Source organism: Orycteropus afer, unplaced genomic scaffold (assembly GCF_000298275.1).
Source record: "Orycteropus afer afer isolate SDZICR_OR568_19922 unplaced genomic scaffold, OryAfe1.0 scaffold00311, whole genome shotgun sequence".
Lineage (NCBI taxonomy): Eukaryota > Metazoa > Chordata > Mammalia > Tubulidentata > Orycteropodidae > Orycteropus > Orycteropus afer.
The window spans coordinates 139,539-146,769 of NW_006921898.1; the positions used below are offsets into that span (position 1 = coordinate 139,539).

A 7,231-nucleotide genomic window follows, 5' to 3' on the forward strand; every position below is an offset into this window, starting at 1 on the left:
GTAACTTTTTGTTTTCCCATGCTGCTTTCAGGATTCTGTCTTTTCCTTTGGTTTTGGTGAGTTTGATGATGATATGTCTCGGTGATTTTCTTTTGTGGTCTGTCCTGTTTGTGGTTCACTGGACTTCCTGAATGGATATATTCTTATCTTTCATCATATCAGGGAAGTTCTCCTCCAACAAATCTTGGACAATTTTCTCTGTAGTTTTATTTTTCTCTTCCTGTTCTGGAATTCTGATTACACGTAGGTTATTCCTTTTGATGGTATCCCACGTATACATTAGGGTTTCTTCATTTTTTTAAAATTTTTTTTCTGACTGATTCCTTTCCAAAAAAGTATTCAGGTATTTGTCTTCCATCTCATTAATTTTGTCTTTCCTTGCATCAATTCTTCTCCTTTGCCCTTCCAATATCTGACAATTTAGTATTAATCTTCTGGATTTCTGTCTGTAGATTTAGAATTATTTCTAATTTTTATTTATTTTGTTATTTTGTTCTTGTATTTTCCTCCAAAATTCTTCTAGAGTTTTTTTCTATATTTTTCTTGGTATGTCTCTCAATCTTTTGAATATACCTAAATATAATTCTTTTGAATTCCTCCTTATCATAGAGTTCCAATGCTGCTTCTGTCTCAGGAATGTGTTCTTGGTCTGTATCATGCTCCCTTGTTTCTACCACTTTATCTTGCCTCTTTGTGTGGACTGTGATGGTCTGTTATCTCCGAGACATCGTGGCATTGTTGTATTTAGATCTCCGTTAACTGTTTGTGAAGAGTAGCCAGAGGTGATTCAGCCTCTTCTTGGTGGTTTTTTATCATTGACCCGTTGGTGGAGAAGGAGGTGGTGTCTCTCACTCAGTAAGTGAAGTTGAAGGAGGTGTGAGTATAGTTGTGTCTTATGAGGACTGTTGCTGTTTCCCATTCAGTTACACAAAAATTACAATTGCTTAATCATTGAAAAAGTAAAAGCACATGGACAAAATACACCATGCAATCACACAGGAACAGTAACAGAAAAAAGGGGAAAAAAAGAAGATAAAAACAAGAAAGCCTGCCATATCTGGGGATAGGGCAATAAGAGAAAAAAGGTAGAGAAGGAGAATAATGAAGAAAATATGACAAAAATGCATAAAGAAAACCAAGGAATGGGGTTCATCACAAGAAAAAAAGAAAAAAGAAAAAAAAATTGTAACCAGGAACAGGGAAAAGCAGAAAAGCTGAGAACTAGGACCTGGGAGAGGAAGAGTAAAGAATTATAGTAAAAAGGACAAAAGCGGCAAAAAGAACAGTAGTTTTAAAACAGACAAAAACAAGCAAACTAAAAAACAGAAAAAAGAAACAGAAAAAAAAATTGGGGGAGGGCAGGGCAGGGCACCCAGGGTCCGTCTGAGCACACAGACTTGGATGGAGTTCATTCCTGCCCAGAAGGTGGGTGGGAGTGGGGAATGGCTGAACCTCTGTTCACCAAGTAGGTGTGGGGTATAAGAGTAACAATGGGAATGTCCACCTTTCCAGCCATCCAGGTACAGAATGTCCTTGGGATTACTGGCAAGCGGATCCTGTTCTTAAGCCTCTGGAATCTGGAAGAGCACTGTTGCTTTAAATATCCAAAATGGTCAAGTGGCTTGTAAACATTCAAAATCGCTGCGCTCTCCAGACAGGCAGAAGTCCACAGCTCAGCCTGCCTTCCTCTTTGCTGCTGCTTTGACTTTTATCCCCCAGCCACCAGAGCAGTCCTCCGTATAGTCCCTGGCTAGCAGGGCTGATTTTTAGGTTAATTCTTAGGTCCTACCACCACTTGGCAATCTCTAAGCTGTCGGTGCCGTCAGGATCGCTCAGGATCGCTACCAGACCGCAGTTCCATATGTCTCCTTTTTTTGGTATTTTCATGCAAATTCTTCTGTTACTTGGAGTTTAGTCCACTTCTATATCCTTCCCTTCAAGGCTCATGGGTCCAGGATTATCTTCTGTGTCTATGTTAATTGGTTCCCCTTTTCTTTGTTGAAGAGGGTCTGTGCAGTCTTTCTGCCTATTCCGCCATCTTACTGGAAGTCGGCAGACCTCTTCTTGACCAGCATGCAGATGATTGTCTTCTGCTCATACACTGCCTCTGGCCCTATCAACAGTGGGAAGAATAGCTGGGCTGCTTCCAGTGAAGGCATCTGATGTGAGCCACTAATTGTGCAGGAAAGAAGAACTCCTGGGACCGTTTTACTGAAAAGGGAGACAGATATTGGCTGGCCCTTTGAGCCTCCATGGTTGGCTTAGAACTTCCACTGCCTGGCACTGACTTACTACAGACTCTTGTGCTAAGTAGCCCATCTTTGGAAATATGCATTGATGGGGATACATAGGAGGTCATGGTATCTCCCTACCTTTTATCCAGTAGTAACCATGTTAAGTGTGACCAAAGAGACATGCGCTGAAATTTTGGCAAGGGCACCAGTGATATGTGATGTTGTGAGGTTCTGAAAACCAGGAAAGTATGACAGTGGCAGCCACAGCAGCAAGCACAGTCATTTATTGGATGCCTATACTCTGTTGAAGGAGCTCTGGTGGCATAGCAGTGAAAGCACTGCTAAACAAAAGGTCAGTGGTTCAAACCCGCTAGCTGCTTTGCAGGAAAAAGATGACACAGTCTGCTTCCATAAAGATTACTGTCTTTGAAAGCCTATGGGGCAGTTCTTCTCTGTCCTAAAGGGTCCCTATAAGTTGGAATCCACTCAGTGGTAGTGAGTTTGCTTTTTGGTTTATACTCTGCTAAGGAATCTGGTAGTGCAGTGCCTAAGGGACTTGACTGCTCACCAGAAGGCTGGCGGCTCCTAGAGGCAGAACTCTCTCTGACTGCTGGTTGAGGAAGACGTGCTGCTGAAATGGACAAGGGCTCCTGAGACACGCATTGCTGAGTATATATATATAAACAAACTTACTGTTGTTGAGTCAATTCGACTCATAGCAACCCCTCCTTGGGTAGGAGCTGTGGTAGCATAGTGCCTAAGGCACTTGACTGCTCACCAGAAGGCTGGCGGTTCAAACCCACCAGCCACTCCTCGGAAGGAAGGTTGGGCAATCCTACTTCCGTAGTGATACCGCCTCGGAAACCCAAGGAGGGGTCGCTATGAGTTGGATATGACTTGCCGGCACACAAAAACAACAACAACAGGGAATCCCTGGGTGGTGCAAATGTTTAAGTGCTCAGCTGCTAACTGAAAGTTTGGAAGTTTGAGTCCACTCAGAGGGGTGTCAGAAAAGGCTTGACAATCTACTTCCCCAAAAATCAGCCATTGTAAACCCTGTGGAGTACATTTCTACTCTGACACATGTTGGGCCATGAGTCAGAATTAACTTGACAGCAACTTAAAAAAAAAAAAACAAAACAGAACTCTGCTGGTCACCATGCTAGGTGTGCTACAGACATTCTGGGATATATAGTGAAAGCTATGAGAGCTGGAGGAGCTCTGGTAGCGTAGTGCCTAAGGCACTTGACTGCTAACCAGAAGGCTGGTGATTCAAACCCACCAGCCACTCCTCAGAAGGAAGGTTGCGCAATCTACTTTCATAGTGATACCACCTTGGAAACCCACGGAGGGGTCACTGTGAGTCGAGTCTGACTTGATGGCACATAACAACAAGAACAACAACATGAGAGCTGGAATTCGATGGGACAGCCTTGTTTTTCTGAGTCTTACAAATTTTCTACCTTTGACAAGGTACAGTCACCAGTTCTCTGTCATTCTTTATATAGTGGGAAATATTTCAGTTTTCCTTCTCTGACAGGTTTCTCCCTTACACACGTTCCAGCTTCCACAGGTCTTACTATACTCAACAATTTAAGGTAGCTACTTTCATTCACAATTTATAATTGAGACTCAGAGGAAGCAATATGCCCAAGGTTCCACTGTTAGTAAATGGCAGGTTTGGGTTTAGGACCTTTTCACCAAAAACACACAGCTTCCTGAAGAGCAGCCCTTATTAACGTTTTCCACTCACTGGGCAAAGGAGTTAGAATGGCTCTGATTTTAGATGGCTAGTCTTAGTTCTTTAGATAGAGTTACTGAATTATTCCTAGAGAGAGTGGAATTTGTGACATTTCCTTTCCACAGTTTCCCTGTGCTATATACATGGTTCTCTATTTTGACTCTTCATTATTACAGATTTCTACAATCCAATTAAAAAAATAATGTGCCTAATGGAAATACGACTTTAAAGCAGGTGGCTCCAGCTACCAGGAGAAGGGTGTGCTGTCCCTTTATCAGTTCTCTTACCTCTTTGGACACAGATCTGAGAACTGGGATTGAAGATGAGTCCAGTTTGAGACACTTTGAATTGTAGGCGCTTATGGAAGCACCTGGGTGGCACAAACAGTTGAGCGCTCACCTACTAACTGAAAGATTTGTTGTGTGGATCCACCTAGAGGTACCTCAGAAGAAAGGCCTGGCTGAAAGTTCACAGCCATTGAAAACTCTATGGGGTGCAGTTCTACTCTGAAACATGTAGGATTGCCATGCGTTGGAATTGACTTGATGGCAAGAGGTTTAGTTTGTTTTTTATGAGATCTTGAGGTAGAGATAGCCAGTGGTCATTAGGTGATATCTGTGTGCACCTCAGGAGAGTCTTTGGGCTAAATATAAAGATGGAAGAAACTCTCTGGGTACTTACATGCAACACACAAGAGATTTGGTACAGTCTCTAGGGTTGTATGTGCCAAAAACCAAACCATACTCACTGCCGTAGAGTTGATTGGACTCTTAGCGACCCTTCCTTGGGTTTCTGAGGTGGTATGACTACGAAAGTAGATTGCCTGATCTTCATCCGAGGCGTGGCTTGTGGTTCAAACCTGGTTAGCAGTCAAATGCCTTAGGCACTATAGCACCAGATGCTTCATACCCTTATATCCTCTAATTCCATTCCAGTAATTCGTCCAAAGAAAATGTCAGATGTATGCATAAAGTTTTATAGCCAAGAATGTTCATCATCTTGGGTATAGTAGTGAAAAGTGGAAATAATTTCCAGGAAAACAATTAAATGGAGAAGACACTATCCATTCAAAGCTTTCCATTGAAAGAATGCATTGGGATAATGTATAATGAAAAAAATTAGGAGATAAAAGGATACAACTAAATAAGATGATCCCAATCTTGGGGGGGAAAAAGGATATAAATTTATGAGATTTAATTGGTTATATATGGCTGTATGGTAGAATTACATGTGAGTTTTATTTTCTTCTGAATATTTTTATCATTTGTCAAATTACAGTGAATATGCATCACTTATATAATCTGAGAAAAAGAATTACTATATAAGAAAACAAGATCTATTTCTTTGGGTGTAAATGTCCCATTTGGATATAGATGGGTGATGAAGTGGTACCACCAGCAAGTGAATGTTCATCATCGTCACAAGGAAAGGTATTTGAATATAAGCTCTGGTTCTCTGCAAGATTAAAAGAAAGAAACATCTTATCAGAGTTGACACACTTGGAGCTTGATAGGAAGTATGAGGGTTGACTAGAATAGGCTATGTTCTAGATATCAGAGGCTAACTGGTCAGTTCTCAACCTCACAGACAAGCTTCAGAATCTAGCTGAGAGAGAAGCTGTGTCTGTGGGCTTTGTGGCTGAAATCAGTTTAAGAGAGATAGGGGATGATTGTTAACAGCAGGTGTCTTTCCTGACAGCTGACAGAGAGCCTGGCCTTCTGAGGCTATTCCCTGGCGTCACAGCACATGTTTCAAATTGTTCTTATTCATGGCTTGTAAGTTAGGTTGAGAGAACTTGCTGCTGAAGCTGCCAGCTGAGCTATCACTATCATCCACTTGAAAAAAAAAAAGTCTTCCTGGCCTATCCTTGTTTAAGGAAATTGCTTCTAGTGTAGCTTAGCTAGGCTGCTTACTCTCACTGGGCCCCAGTTTCTTAAACTATCACATATGGGGGTAGAGGATGTATCTCAGAAGCCTCTTTAAGTTCTAAGACCTTATTGTTTCTGTTCTTTGGAGAATAAAATATTTTATAAGAAGTGATTAGAAAGTACAAGTATGTGTCACTTAAAATCCACAATACATTCTGTAAAATAGGACATTATGTTATTTAGATGGTGTGTGATCACCGTATTGAAACTTTTTGGGAGCCTGCTTCCAGTCACCCTCGTTGCTGCTGCTGCTAGAGCTGCTGTCAGAGGCCATTTGTGGCAGCGGAGCAAGTGGAAGCGAGCAGAGCATGCCCAGCCCCGCCTGCTGTTCTTCCTGCCTCCCCACTAAACCAAGCCCATGAGTATGAACCCAGAGCCATGGCCTCTGCCTTACCTGCCTGTGTCCCACCTGTGGTCCAGTGCTGTTAAGAGTCTAGGTTTGGGATCTTTAAAACCATTAGGGAAAAATGATCAACAACAACAACAACAACAACAAAACTTATGGGGACTACAGACATCTTTGTGGTGGAACATTGCCTGAAGGGACATTAAGCAACACATACCTGTGGTAATCTTTAATAATAATAATCATGGCTAACACAATATACAGCATTTTATTGTATGGTAGGCATTATTCTAAATTCTTTCCTTATATAACTCATTTAAGGAGCTCTGGTAGCATGGTGCCTAAGGCACTTGACTGCTAACCAGAAGGCTGGTGGTTCAAACCCACCAGCCACTCCTCGGAAGGAAGGTTGGATAATCCTTCTTCTGTAGTGATACTGCCTTGGAAACTCAAGGAGGGGTCACTATGAGTCGGGGCCTACTCGATGGGACATAACAACAACAACAACAACATAGCTCATTTAATCTTCACAGCAGTCTGATGATATAGTTACTGTTATTATCCCCATTTTACAGATGAGAAAACTCAGAGGAGGTGGGGAAACTACAAGGGGAGCATTTCGTACACCAAAAACAGAGCTGTTGTGTGCCGTTAAGAGGATTCCAACTCATAATAGCTAGCAGATCGCAAATAATATGAGTATTGTATGTGACATGGTCAATTCAGTCTCAAAAGTTATGCTATATAATACCTTTGTAATTTATTTTTTTTTTCCTTTTCTGCTGTTGTGTATATTTCTCAGTTTCCATATATCTGGCTATTTGGATAGGGATAGGGTTTTGAAGATTTTTATCAACTTCTGCGATCTGAAATTGACTGAACATGCAGTCAGGATGTGTTAATTATCACTGGTGACTGGAATGCAAAAGTTGGAAACAAAGAAGAATCACCGGTAGTTGGAAAATTTGGTCTTGCTGACAGA

The 7,231-nt window shown here is 41.7% G+C and overlaps 1 protein-coding gene across 1 annotated transcript in view; it reads left to right on the forward strand.

Annotated features, from left to right (window-relative positions):
• The window catches only part of LARS2 (leucyl-tRNA synthetase 2, mitochondrial), a 362,372-nt gene that overhangs the window by 83,005 nt on the left and 272,136 nt on the right, over positions 1–7,231 (forward strand). The gene's annotated exons all lie outside the window — the stretch shown is intronic.